Source organism: Chinchilla lanigera, unplaced genomic scaffold, assembly GCF_000276665.1.
Source record: "Chinchilla lanigera isolate Chin_1 unplaced genomic scaffold, ChiLan1.0 scaffold00009, whole genome shotgun sequence".
NCBI classification, from domain to species: domain Eukaryota; kingdom Metazoa; phylum Chordata; class Mammalia; order Rodentia; family Chinchillidae; genus Chinchilla; species Chinchilla lanigera.
The window spans coordinates 23417238-23432418 of record NW_004955410.1 but is presented as its reverse complement, the minus strand read 5'-3'; positions in this window follow the sequence as shown (position 1 = coordinate 23432418).

The following is a 15181-nucleotide window of genomic DNA, read 5'->3' as shown; positions in this document are numbered from 1 at the left end:
CAAGCTGTCTGCCTCTGAGCTGCACTACTACCCTCTCCATGCTCTTGTTGCTAAATAATTATATTTTCAGTCACAATAATCCATAACTGTTTACATATTCCTAAGTATTAGTCATTTCATACTGCATAAAAATAACAATACACTTTTGTTGTTGTTGTTGTTATTACTGGGAATCAAACTCAGGACCTCACACTTGTCAGGCAGGCGCTGTGCCACTGAGCTATATACCTGGCCCCAACAATACACATTTTTTTTAGCAGAACATATCTTTAAAAATTATCTCACTTATTCACAATTTCTGATACATTACATAAATTTTCCCTCAGGGCTAAGATAAAGTTTTGAGTAGAAGTTGGGGAAAAAAAAATGAAGCAACTTTTGGGAATTAACCAGTGAGTGAGTGAACTCCAACCAAATCCTAATGTTCCAGTTGATACATTCCTTAAACTTCATAGTAGCCTCAGGGATAGAAGAACAGTAGTAAAGGCACCATCCTGAGATGTAGTCTCTGTGAGTGAGACAAATACCAGAGTGAGGCAGGGCAGCAGAGAAATCACACAATCTTGAGATAACACTGGAAGGAAGATGCAGACAAAGTGCTGACTACTATTGGCTGATACCTTCTCTGTAGACATTAACATGTACAGAGAACAGATCCCTTGCTTTCTACTTTGGACAGTTATGATAATTTCTATTATATAACCTTCCAGACAAGTAAAATTGACACCACTATATTATCCTTGTACAGACAAGGACACTAACTGAACATTGGAAGGTTAGGTAATTTGCCCAAAGTGAGCATGAACAAAAGCCAGCGTTTAGATCACTGTACTCTAAGCCAGAACTCTCCTCCTTAACCTTTTCCCATCAGGGATGGGGCATCACATACCTCCCAGTAGAACTCCAGTATCAGGAAAACTTCAAAGACTGTGGGCAGGCCAGAGCAGAATAAACAAGCTAATGAAGAATCGTATGGGCTCCTAACGGAGATCTTCTATTCCTTCTGTTTACAGAGATACAGAAAACTTGGGCAGGGAGGTGGTACGATGTTGTGGAGAAGCATAATGGTTATATTTCTCCACAATCTCCAAGGACTAAGCCCTAGAAAATTAATCCCAGTCTGCTAACTGCCTTGAAAAGTTATATCTAAATCCAACAAGACAACTGCCCTATCACACAGAGGCCCATTCACCAAGGCTAAGATTATTATTTTTTGAACATTTTGTCATATATTTATTTGCTGTTTCTATTTCTTCATCTTGGAAGTGTGTATTCATCTCAGAAAGGCTAACATTAGTACACAGACTGTCTCCAACTTCCCATTGTCTTAACGATTATTTAATTCCATAATTGTACCAGAGCAATCCACATTCAGTAGAAACCATACTTTGAATTTTTATCCATCCCCAGGGTAATGTTAAGCACTGGGATCCTCTTTCATGATGCTGCGCAGCAGCAGCCAGTCACAGTCTCCCGTCAGCCACACCACTGCAAGGCTGAGCAACAAACTAGAGTGTGCTGCATTGCTAAGCTGTGATGTTCTGCAGGTTAGGTATGTTAAATGCGTCTTGGGGGCTGGGGATATAGCTCAGTGGCACAGCTCCTGCCTGGCAAGCATGAGATCCTGAGTTCAATTTCCAGTACCAAAAAAAAAGATTCATTTTTGACTTATGATATTTTCAACTGACAATGGGATATTTCTCAGGGAATAACTCCATTAAAGGTACATCAGTATTTTTTTTTTTTTTTTTTTTACCAGGAATCTAACTCAGGACCTTGCGCTTGCCAGGCAGGCACTTATGCTGCTGAGCTATATCTCTGGTCCAAGGTACGTCAATATTGTCCACATGGCAGAGGATGCTAAAGACAATAAAGGTCCCACAAGGGCTGCCACTAGAAAGGGTGGGACCAAAGCATTACCCCTCCTGGTGAGAAGGTTTTTTTTTTGAAGGTGATGCCAAAGAAATTGCCTGGAATGAGCTCTCAGAGAGAGAGGACAGCAAGGTCCAGTCGTGAGGTTCTTTGCCCCTGGATAGACTGTGATGTACTGGCCCAATTCAAGTTTGACTTTCTGAGCATATCCAAGTGCATTTTCCTTGGAGAGCTTTCTGGACACTTGCTTTATGTCTTTGAACACATCATATTATGAGCAAAAGAACAGATGCATTGCTTGGTGGATGGACTGTTTGAAAGCAAGAACCACACCTTTTCCTCTACGGATGCCCAGCACCAAGACGTATGCCTATTACATGAGCAATCTGCAGTCAGTGGAAGAAAACATAAAGAAATAAAGCAATCAAAGCAATTCAACAGCCAGCCTGGGCTACCAAGTCAGCTCAAGGCCAGCCTGAACTGCATAGAGAGACCCTGTCTCTAAAAGACAAAAACAAAAAAACAAACAAAAAAACCCCGATTCAACAGGGAGAACTCAGATTTAGCCTATAGCAATCAAGTTAATCAAGTCTTGTAGCTGTTTAGTGTTCAAAAATGCCATCCACTGGAGACATAAATTTATCACTGATGGTATATACAAGTTTTGAAAAAAATTATTGTATTATCTATTCAGCCACAATTTATGATTATGCTGAAATGATTAAGTTAAAATGAAGTGAGACAAATAATATACAATACAGTACTAGACTAGAATGAACTGTCTTTTTTTTTGGTACCGGGAATTGAACTCAGGACCTCCTGCTAGCCAGGCAGGCACTATGCCATTGAGCTATATCCCCATGCCCTGACATACCTTTTAAAGACCTAAACTATATAGCTAGATGTGGTGGCACATGCCTTAATCCAGGTACTCTAGAGGCTGAGGAAGGAAGATCTCAAGTTTGAGACCAGCCTGGACAATTTAGTGAGACTCTGAAAATAAAATTTTATTTGTTTTGTTTTTTTTCTGGTACCAGGAATCGAACTCACGACCTTGAGCTTGCCAGGCAGATGCTGTGCCACTGAGCTGAATCCCCAGCCCTGAAAATAAAATTTTAAAAGAGATGAGAATGTAGGTTCCTGTAGATTGCTCACATAGCATGTGGAAGCTCCTAGATTTAATCTCCAGTACTACATTAAAAAAGAAGACAACAAGTTTATACCTATTCAATCTTTAGTTTTCTCATCCACCAAATAAATAACAATAATTTACCATCTTTATCAAAAATTTCATCAAATTATAAAGCTTGACGAGTGAAAATGTTCTATAATTACAATTAATATTAAACTTACTCCTTGAAAATGTCAGAAACTACTTACCTGTTCTTGCATAATGTTTAATTAAGAGAGTTAGCTTATACAGGATAATAATGACCCATAATTTGTTTAGAAAAATAGGTGTAGCTAGAGATAATGATCTAACAAGTATGTTAAAAAGAATCTAGTTACATAGTAATAGAAGACTCTGCATCTAAACGGAGCTGTAAAAGAATTGCCTGTTTTCTAGGAATTAAATGTAAAAAGAAAGCAAAATAATAGTAGTTAATAGTTAGTAAACACTTAAGGTATACTAAATGCTTGCTAGTACATCTCATTTTCATTTCATCCTCAAGACTATTCTACCTTATATGATTTTACAGAAAAACCAATGCTTAGAGAGGCCAAACTACTGGCCCAAATCACATAATTATGTGTGAGAGAGGTTATTAAAACCTGAAGAGCGAGGTGTGCTAGTGTATGCCTGTAATCCCAGCACTCAGGAAGCTGAGGCAAGAAGATCGCTGTGAGTTCGAGGCTAGCCTGGGCTACCAAGTGAGCTCAAAGGCCAGCCTGAACTGCATAACGAGACCCTGTCTCAAAAAAAAGGCAAACTAAAATCAAAACCAAACCAAACAAAAAAACCCCCAAAACCCAAGAATGTGGATGGCATTGTACTTTGCTGCTAAGAATACAAAGAAGTAGAATAAAAATCAAAACATGAACATTACTTCTTTGTTATCACTTGTGTTTGGTGAATTTTTATAATAGTTTGCAATGATCTCTAAACCCCTAGAATTGAGTTTCTGAATTTTAGATATCATAAATAACAACCTGAAAACAACATTTTTATTTTGGAAATTAAAAAAGTACATCCATATCACCTAGGAGTGTGTGGCTCAGTGGTAGAGCACTTGCCTAACATGGAAAAAACTGTAGTTCAGTTTCCAGGAACACTTACCCAGCAAATTGTAAAGTGTACGTGTTAACAGTTTTGTAAGGGAAAGAGGCGTTTGAAGGTACTTTCTCAGACCACATGTTTGTTTTGTTTTTAAGGGATTTCCTTTTGCCAGAGCTTAAGGCCTGGGCCTATACTCCTAGACACTGTGGAGACTGAAGCAGGAGGATTACTTAACCCCAGGATTTCAAGGACAGCCTGGACAACACAGCAAGAAAAACAAGAAAAAACATTTCTTTAAAATTAATTTAGGGACAGGGGATATAGCTCAGTGGCATCCTGCCTGGCAAGCACAAAGTCCTGAGTTTGATTCCCAGTACCAAAATCAGTCAAGCAATCAATCAATAAAGTAATTTGTATTTTTACCTACATAGTACATGTATTTGAATGGAATAAAATTCAAGTACTCTTAGGAAGTTTTCCTATCCAACTCCTGCTTCTTTCAACCTCCACCTATCTTATACCCCAAAGCAGCCACTTTTATTTCTTCCTTTAGTTATGAAGTACGTATTTTTAAGTTGTATATGTGTAAATTTTTAATATGTAACCTACCGTTTCTTTTAAAAAACACATTTGTCTCTTTATCCACCCCTCATAGATGTATCAAAAAATTAACTTAAACTAAAAATGATGTATATTTTATTATGAGTACATTTATATTGTTTACTATGGACCAAGTGATATATTTTGATTATGCTTCCTTTCTTATTTACTGTTTTTTTCCTCAAGAATTAATAATTTCTCCACATTATATTGATTCAGGTTTTTTTTAATGTTCTTTACTATTTTCCCCTACCTGTCATAACAGATTATGTCAAATATCTATCAGTTTTTTAAAATGTTTGCACATCAAGTAACTTATTGCTTTTGCAATTTTTATTTTCTGAAGTTCTCCATCCCAAAACCTCCCTTTGCAATCAGCATTGATTACTTTCTCGAAAGCTAACACTCCTTTGTCATTCTTTCTTTTACCATTCTCTGGTTGGATTCTGTTTCTTAGGTCCCACGACTACTTATTCCTTGTTTTGCTCTGACTTCCCTTTGCTGTCTAACATTCTTTCGTGATAACTTGATAGGTTCCTGGAGCAAAGACAGAAATGCACATGTGTTCAATCTGCTGTTATCGAACAAGAAGTACTAAATCACATTTTGTTTTGAGCCTATTTACACTGAAGTATCTTCTAGAACAGGACTAAATTCTTTGCATTTTTGATTTAAAAGGGAGGGTGACTATTATTGCAAATTAAAATTAAACCAGCACTTGACATCTAACTGCACAGTTTATGAATATAATTTAATCATATTGCTGCTTGCTATATAGTTATATACCTTTCCAGTGGCCTGCAATTGGTTAAGGTGATGAAAAGCATTTCATGCTACTTTTCATGCTATTTTCATTTCAAGCTATATAGGAAATTTAAATGTGTTTGGATAAAAATCAACTTTGGTCACCTTTATTCTTCTATAATGCATTTTTCCTTTTGATGTACAAAGATTTTGTTGCATTCAATGGTTGCTTCCTCCATTAAAGAAATATAACAGAGTCAGTTTCATCATAAAAAGATTTTTAGAACCATATATACTCATTAAAAAAGCTTTATATTCAATTTTTGATTAAAATATCAGGAAGGTTTATTCACTTGTTAGATAATAGGTATAAAAACTAGGCACTAAAGGTAAGGCAAAAGATACATTTCATGGTGGGGGGTGGTACTGAGGGTTCAAGCCAAGACCTCATTCATTCTAACCAAGCAATCTACCACTGAGTTACATTCCTAACCCTTTTTAAGTTTTGAGACAGATTCTTACCAGGTTGCTCAGACTGGCCTCAAATTTACAATTGTTCTGCCTCTGCCTCTAGAGGAGCTGGGAATACAGGTATGTGCTACCATAATGGGCAGGATTGGAATCTTCAGGGAAGAAAAGGTTTAGCAAGGCGTGGTGTCCACACCTGTGATCACAGAAATTGGGGGCCTGAGGCAGGAGAATCATTACAAGTTCAAGGGCAGCCTGGTCCACATAGTAAGCTCAAAACTAGCCTAAACTACATTATGAGACTCTGTCTCAAAAAAAAAAATGAAGGAAAGAATAGGCATTAAGTTTCTATAGGTAAAGGTAAGCCCCTCTCCATTTTTATATGACTAATAACTAATAACTGAGAACTACACATGAAGGAGGGGAGTAGAATAAAGAAATGATGTTGAAAGGCCAGGCACGATAGCACATACCTGCAATCCCAGTGCTTGGGAGGCTGAGGCAGGAGGATCGCTGTGAGTTCGAGGCCAGCCTGGGCTACAAAGTGAGCTCAAGGCCAGCCTGAACTGCATAGCAGACCCTGTCTCAAAAAAAAAAAAAAAAGAAAAAAAGAAAAAAAAAGAAAAAGAAATGGTGTTGAAATAACTATTACTTAAATAAATAGTACCAATTTCTCATAGCTACTGGGCATTATACAAAAAACATATTGTAGATTGTCTAAAAATTGACTAGATTATCTTAGATTAGACAGCAATGATAACACAAATGGAGGTACTTCTTTTAAAGCAGGGTCTTGCTATGTGGGTCAGGCTGGCCTTAAACTTACTATATGGCCCAGACTGGCCTCAAATTCTTGGTGATCCTCCTGCCTCAGCCTCTTCAGTGCTGGGATTATAGGTATGCACTACTGTGCCCATCAAATGGAGGTATTTTTGGATATTGAGATAATTAAATGAGAAAAATAATTCTATACTGAGGTTATTTGATCTTGTTCACTTCAGTCCCATTCTAAATTTATATAAAAATAAATTAAAACTGGGTCCTGTGAGCAATGCCTATAATCCCAGCACTTAGGAGGCTGATGGCAGGGTACACAGGCTAAGGCCAGCCTGGGTTACCTAGTGAGATGCTGTCCCAAAATAAATAAACAAATAATCCATTAATTAAAAACCTCTTTTTTTTTGCGGTACTGGGAATCGAACTCACCACCTTGCGCTTGCCAGGCAGGCACTGTGCCCCTGAGCTAAATCCCCAGCCCCTAAAAACCACTTTTTAGAAAAATTACATTATCCATTATATCACATATAAAAAACAAACCACATAGCATGATATCTGTTTGACAGTGTGATATTTAACAGTAAGTAGTAAAGTCAATTTGCTATTTAATTTAAGGCAACCAACGCACAAACATAGATATTTCCATAATCAAGAATAGGAAAGGAGGGGCTGGGGATTTAGCTCAGCGGCAAAGCGCCTGCCTGGCAAGCGCAAGGTCATGAGTTCAGTTCCCGGTACTGGAAAAAAAAACAAAAAACAAAACAAAACAAAAAAAAGAATAGGAAAGGAAAGGAAAAAGGAAAAAGGAAGAAATCTATTCAGAAGATTTCAGTGCACGGAAGCAAGGGAAGGACAAGCTTCTCAACTATATGATGTGTATCAAGAGTTTTTTCTTTCTTTCTTCATGACCCAGTATAAAAGAAATCACTATTTCTTCTTTAACACTTTGCAGTTGTAGAGAATTTCAAAGGGAAGAGACTACAAACTCGTCACCCCGTATTGTGCATGCAGTAATCACTGGAGCCATAATTACAACTGTTGAGTCAAATGACCATAATCACTGTTGTCCAATGAACCAGATTATGATTGTGTTTATTGTCTTTCTCATCAGGGTGTCTCTTGTCCATTTCCTGTTGTTTGAAGTGACTGTACCCACAAAATTTGGGGGGTTGCTTCCCCTTCGTTTGTTGGCCAGTGTGATCTAACTGCAAGGTTAGCCTTGTGGGTTTTTTTTAATTGCCAAAGTCCATAAATTGATACAAGATGCATAATCTGCTTTTTGTCTGAGTGGTCACTTAGAATGCCTTCCTGCCAACATTATCTAGTATTTTCAGTTGTGATCATGCTGCATCCACCTGGTTTTGGGTGAATTATACGCAGAGTTCAACTCAGATCATTCTTTGTGTTGTATTGATTGGGTTTGTCATCTCGTGTAGCTGAACAGCCTCTACCTTATCCTAAGGTTCCTAATATTCATAAGCAGTGTGAGGTCCACCACAAGAGAACATTGGGCTTTTATCTATTTGGTTATGAACTTCACATCCACGTAGAATAAGTAAGGACACAACAACCTTCTTTGCTGGAAAGATTGCAGGGTGATCCTATGATAGCTATGCCCTGTATCATCACCTCCCCTTGAGTGCGGCATGCTCTGTGACTTGCTCCTAGTCAAAGCTGATGAAAATCTCCTGGGGTTACAGTCCATTGAATAAGAGTTCATATAGGCAGCACATCACTCTGACCAGCGGTGGCTAACCAGTGGTGCATGCCGCAGCTGGCTGTTTGTTATCATTGAAAGCTGTAAAAGGTTCGCTATCCATGCTGTAGATACTACCCTTGCTGGCTTGATAAAGAAAGCAGACACATGGTGAGGAGCTGCTGGCAGTATTTCTTCCACATAATTAATGATGTCAGTAAATGATTTGATCTTGTGTTCATATAGTATTAAGCACTTGCTTGTATGTCACCCGTGCTCTACTTTAAGGATGACAAAATTGAAGCACCAAAATTGTAAGTGGTGTGTCTAAAGTCACACAGACACTTGTAAGTGACAAAGCCAAGATTTGAACTCTGAGGTGCAGAGCCCAAGTCTAGATCTCTTTCTGCCAAAGCACAGCTATGTCCATACGTCATGTCCTCTCCACCACCTTAGAGTTCGTTTTTCGTTCTTGGGTTGTATGGCAACTGCCAAGGGGCATATTGATTACTGTTTTAGTCTCTGTTACGGATTGAGTTTCCCAGAGAGAGGACTCTGAAACAGAATGTCATGCAAGAAAAGCACTAAGGGATACTTTCAGAGTCAATATCCCATCTGGGTGTAGTGGTACATACATGTAATCCTAGATATTTGGGAGGCTGAGGCAGGAGAATGGCAAGTCTGAGGCCAACGTGCAACTTAGCAAGACCATCTCAAAATAAACATTTTTTAAAATTTAAAAAGGGCTAAGAGCCTGCCTTATTGGTGCCTATAATCCCAGGACTCAGGAGGCTGAAACAGGAGCATCACTGTAAGTTTGAGGCCAGCCTGGGCTACATAAGGAGATTGTGTCTCAAAAACAAAACAAGCAAACAAAAGAGGTTAGGTTTGGTGAGGGTGGCAGTACATACCTGTAATTCCAGCACGGGAAGCTGAGGTAGAAGAATAGAAATTGGAACCCATCCTGGTCAATTTAGTGACTTAGCAAGACCCTGTCCCAAAATAGAAAACAGTAAAGGGACTGGGAACATAGCTTAATGTGAAGGCCCTTGGTTCAATCCCCAGCACCACATGGGATGTAGTAAGGATATAGGTAGCTCAATAGTAGAGTGCTTGCTTAGCTTGCGTGAGGCCTGGGTTCAGTCCCCAGTACTGAAGGAAGGAAGGAAGGAAGGAAGGAAGGAAGGAAGGAAGGAAGAGAGAGAGAGAAAAAAGAGATCTGTGGCTGATGTGATCAGGATTGGACGGGAAAGAAATTAACTGAAATGCTGTCATGAAGAAGCTTCAGCTGACGTCACAGTCTCACAGTCCCTCTGATGCTGCAGTGGTTTGAGGAGTTGGGAGTTGGGAATTGGGGAGAGACTGGGCCTTTATGCTCTGTATCCACCGGTCATGAACTTGGGTATGGCAGCTTCTTAATTCCTGAAGAAGTCTGTCAGTTAACAACTTTCCAGAATCTCCCCCAAAGTCTATTTAGCCTGAAGGGAAATTCGGGCTCCATGGCAAAGCATCATCTCCACTGTGTGTCCATAGATTTTAGCCATAGTGATCCATCCTTCTTAGGATTATGCCCCGGTTTGATCCGTGGTATACAAGTATTTTCTGTAACTTAAAGATAATGAAAGTCAACCGAGAGGAGTTTAAGAAGAAAGGTATAATGCTAAAGGTAAATAGAGGTGGTGGGAAAAGGTGCTGTATAAGCTGGTGGCTTGGTGAAGGAAGCGGGCCATGCCAAGTAGTGATCTACCAGCATTTGTTTGGCCAACATCGTTTGGAAAACAATTCAAATTTATGGGCTATGTTCTGAAGCGTCAAGTCTATACACACACACACACACACACACACACACACTACAAATTAGTTATTTTTAAAGAACTGGAAGAGCAGGTTACAAAGGATCCGCAGTCTTTGGGCAATAGTCTAGTGTAAGCTGCTTCCTTTACAGGGACCTGGAACCATTTACTCATTCTCTTACGCGGGGCTCTCACACTGGTCTTTGAACTTGTTACTAGTAATGAAGACCTTCGGGAGAGACCTGGAGCGGAGCTACCTAGAAAGCCATACACTTCCAAGCACACTTCCAGTAGCACATCCTTGAGCCTAAGCTCTTCACTTCAGCTGCAGGTTAGAATCCCCTCTTAAGATTCTCTTGGCGAACTTTCAAAAGTTGCAGTGCCTAGGCACATGCCAGACCAAGTAAGTCAATCTCTGAGAGTCAGTTTCATAAATCAGGTTTTCTAGAACTTCTTCAAGAGAGTGTGCAGTTACTGCCAAGGTTAGGAACCACCGAGACTTGAAGGGAGAAGCCAAAGGATGTGACAGCCGTGCAACCAGATCACACTCAGACCATAGCTAGTGAGTAATGATGACCGAGAGCACCTTAGAGATGCTTTATTGCAATGCTTCTTAGGGATCTGGATAGATTATAATGGTATAATTAAGACTCCCACCATTAAATAAATCTAAAATATCTGGAGAGGTTTTTTTTTTTTTTTTTTTTTTTTGTCCGTTTGAGTCAGGGTCTCACTATGCAGTTCAGGCTGGCCTTGAGCTCACTTTGTAGTCCAGGCTGGTCTCAAACTTGCAACAGTCCTCCTGCCTCAGCCTCCCGAGTGCTAGGATTACAGGCATGTGCCACCACACCTGACAATATCTGGAGTTAGATATTAGAATTACTGTAGTAATTTTTCATTGGGATTATTGGGATGGTTAACTATAGATTCAAACACACCTACTCAATACCACATCCAGTCAAAAGAAGACCCATGCTACCTTTCGTGTCTCCGCCAATCCCAACTCAAAATTGAACCATTTGCCTAGAACCAGCCTAGCACCAACCAACAGAGCAAGCATTAGCTTTCTTTTTTTGGGGGGGGGGGTTTCTGGTACCAGGAATTGAACTCACGACCTTGCCCTTGCCAGGCAGGTGCTGTGCTGCTGAGCTAAATCCCCAGGCCCTAGCATTAGCTTTCTCTACATTCAAGTTCCTTTGCAGACCCAAGCCATTCATACTGAATTAGTAGAATTTGCTGCTTCCAAACACAAAGACTTCCCTTATGTCCACAGGATTATTTGGGAAGTCAGCAGATTAACCCTTATCTGGAAGGAAACCTAAGAGGAACCTTCCAACTGGATTCGCCTGTCCTCATCCATTTACTATTTCTAGCTATGCAAATGTTTGCATATGCGCACTCAGATCTCTAACAATTTGACACTATTGTTGTATTAACAAATACAGTTTTTTTCAAAGAAAATGATTTTTATTGGTACATTTTATGTATACATAATAATCACATTCATCATAGGGAATTTGTACCTGTATATAACTTTATTCTTTGTTTTTAACACATACAATTTAAAGTAGAATAATTAAATAGGAACACAAAGTAAACTGAATGTTCCAATGACCTTTTAAACAGAAAAGTTCTGCTCTACAAACAAAGGAGAGAACAATACAGTGACATGATAGTGCTTGTACAGACTTGCTGGATGCATGATGAAGCCTTCACCAGCCAGCCAGTCTCCCATCTCTTCCACCAGAAAAGGCTGAAAAGAACAGGACAGCTGTAGTGTCCTGCCTGAGATTCACTGGTGAATGGAGTGACAGATGTGGAGCCAGTGCCCCAAAGTGGGCAAGACCTTGTCCCACCGAACAAAAGAAGGGGACAGTCTCAGAGCCCTGTTTACTTCAATAAAAATGTTTGTTTAAAGCCAGCTGCCTTTTTAAATACATAAGATCCTGATAAAGGCAGTGTTTACTAACTAGTTCTCGGAACACCATTTAACCTGATAATCCAAGCAAAACACTAATGGTTTCTCACAAAGTCACTGTCATTACCTTTTCATTCCAGTTATACTTTACCAGCTGTATATGGTATGCTATGGCTCTGTCCGTAAATTTACCATAGGTCACAAGAGCTGTTCTAGATTTGTCTTAGGTTTATGCATCAAAAATTTGAAAAGTAGGGTAAAGAGTATAGCTCAGTGGATGGAGCTTGTCTAGGACATACAAAGTCCCACGTTGGAACCCCAGCACTGCAAAAGAGAAAAACAAGTATAAGGAATGAAAAATTTTAATTTTCAAAATGTTCCACATCTGTACATGTATTTCTTATAATGCAACCCCTGCTGTTGTCTTCTTGTAAATCTCTATTGACCTGAAGAAATGATTTTGTGCAGACTCATTGTACATATTCTATTCTCTCTCATATTGCTGTGATGATGACTTTTGGTATTTTTGCTCTTCTGCTCAGGGATTGTAAAATCTTGAAATGGAGCATCAGTTGCTTACATTTGTCTAGAGTAGGTGCTCAATAAATAGGACAATTTACCGTCCGCCCACACACAAACATACTCACTCAGGGCATTTAACCTAGGGCCTTTACACCATGCTACATCCCAAGCCCTTTTCTACTTTTTATTTTGAGACAAAGTCTCACCAGATTGCCCAGGCTGAGCTTGAACTTTGGCTTTTCCTGCCTCAGCCTTCCAGAGCACTGGAATTACAAGAATGTATCTCTATGCCTGTCTACAATTCACATATATTATCTCTTTGGGTCCTCAGACACCTTTAGAGGTGGCAGGACAGTAATATTCTTATTATATTTATAAAATAAGAGGCTCATTTGGATTAAATGATGTAACACTTAACACAAAATAATCCCCAGCTAAATCCCCAGCCTCTGTTTAGAAGTATTTTAAAGTCAGTTTTCTTCAGTCAATTAGTAGTGAATTTCTCATGGACAGAAACAATAACCATTGGGGCTGGGGATTTAGCTCAGCGGCACAGCGCCTGTCGGGCAAGCACAAAGTCGTGAATTCGATTCCTGGTACTGGAAAAAAACAAAACAAACAAACAAACAAAAAAGAAACAATAACCATTAGTTGTTGTCAAAAAGTATATATTGTGATATATTATACACTACACCATACTATCGTATTACATATTATAAACATGTATTCCAATCTAAGTGTACAATTTAGACTGTACATTTCTAAAGCTTAAATTCTGATTAAATCAATTCATACTGCAGTTCCTTAGTAAGATTAACATAACTGTCAACATTTTTGAATTACCTTGAAATATAGCTTTAGAAGATGAAGACTTTATTGAAATATTAAGACTCATATTTAAAAATGTGAACTATGTAAGAATAAAAGAAAACATTAAATTATATTTAAAATAATCAAAATAACAGTAACTCCGACCCAAGGAGGTAATTATATGTATAAAATTTAATGTTTCCATTAATTTTACATAAAATTGTATGAATTTCACACCTAACAAACTGCAAAAATTCATCTACATGTATTTATAAGATGATTTTAAGCTCCAGGAATTTCATGCAGTTAGAAATTGACTTTTTATTGAAAAGAGAATAATGCTAATAAATGAATATTAAGTACAAGGCACTAACTCTACAGACAAATATGTAATTACATACATTTCCAAAAGTGGGATAAATCACACATTAAGTTATGTAATAATTCAAGGACTTGTAAGAGACAAGAAGATGTACTTGATAGTGTTCAGCTAATTACTTTTAATTAACATGTTTATATTATAAAAACATGAGAATGTTTTAAAATTTAAAATGTACAAGTATTCAATCCAAGAAAAATATGGATCTTTAAAGCTAGAAGAGGGCCATTATTGGAAAGAGGAGAGATTTTACTTTAAGCTATCCATAAAGATAAAGTCTAGACATTCATAATTATACCAATTAATTGGCCATTTTGGCTAAATTATGTAAATTGTCTACAGACACTTCTCAAAGTACATAACTGCCAATGTTATTTTCACTTTGCTCAAGTCTACACTAGATAGCAAAATGAAGTGGATAATTAGGACAATTATTCTGATACTTTAGATCAAACATTAATTAAGGTAAAAGCAGATTGACTTTTTTGGTTTGGATTGAAACATAACTGTTCTATTTGTAGCCCATAAGTATGTCAAAATGGTACTGTGTTTTCAATTTTTTTGTGATCTGATTATATAATTTCTTAATCAGTATCTCAAAATTCCCAAGGTGCCTAGGTTATAGAATAGTATTTCAGAATTGCTCATACCGTTACTATCTTCAATCTTATTTCCTAAATTCACAGACAACGCCGATGAAACTTATGGACATGCTCAACACAAAAATAAAGTCACTGAAATGCTTCCAAAACTCAACAATAAGAATGTATTCTTTGTATTAGCATAATGGTTATGTTTTCATGACCTTGGAATCATGGTTAGGCTGACATTATGGTTAATATTATGGTTTCACTGGCACTATTGTTATATGGAAAAAAATATCTTTATCAGTACTTAAAAGTGAAGTTCAGTGATGTTTAGGACTTACTTTGACTGGATGGGAAGAGAAGTATATGTATGGGCATGAATAAATGAATAACTAGATTTTTACATCTGGCAGATATAGATATAGTTCCATCTATTTGGAGAGAAAACCTAATACAGCATTTTAACATTGGTAAACCTAAGCAAAGAGAACTACGAATGTTCTTTGAAATTAAATGTTTCATTGTACTAGTCTGTAGGTTTGAAATATTTCAAAATAAGTTAAGGAAAATGTACACTGTAGGCTTCACATAAAATAACTAATAAATATTCACTATCCATCAAACCCCCATGAATATGATATGCCTAAGAGTGAAAATTCTGCAATACCTCATTTCTTAAAACCATACTGTGAAATCTATACTAAAAGATTCTTTCCAATAGGCCTTAAGTGAGCACTTTAAAATATTCCCAAGGTTTCCCATGCAGGGTATAGTTAAAGAGCATTCCACTTGAGATC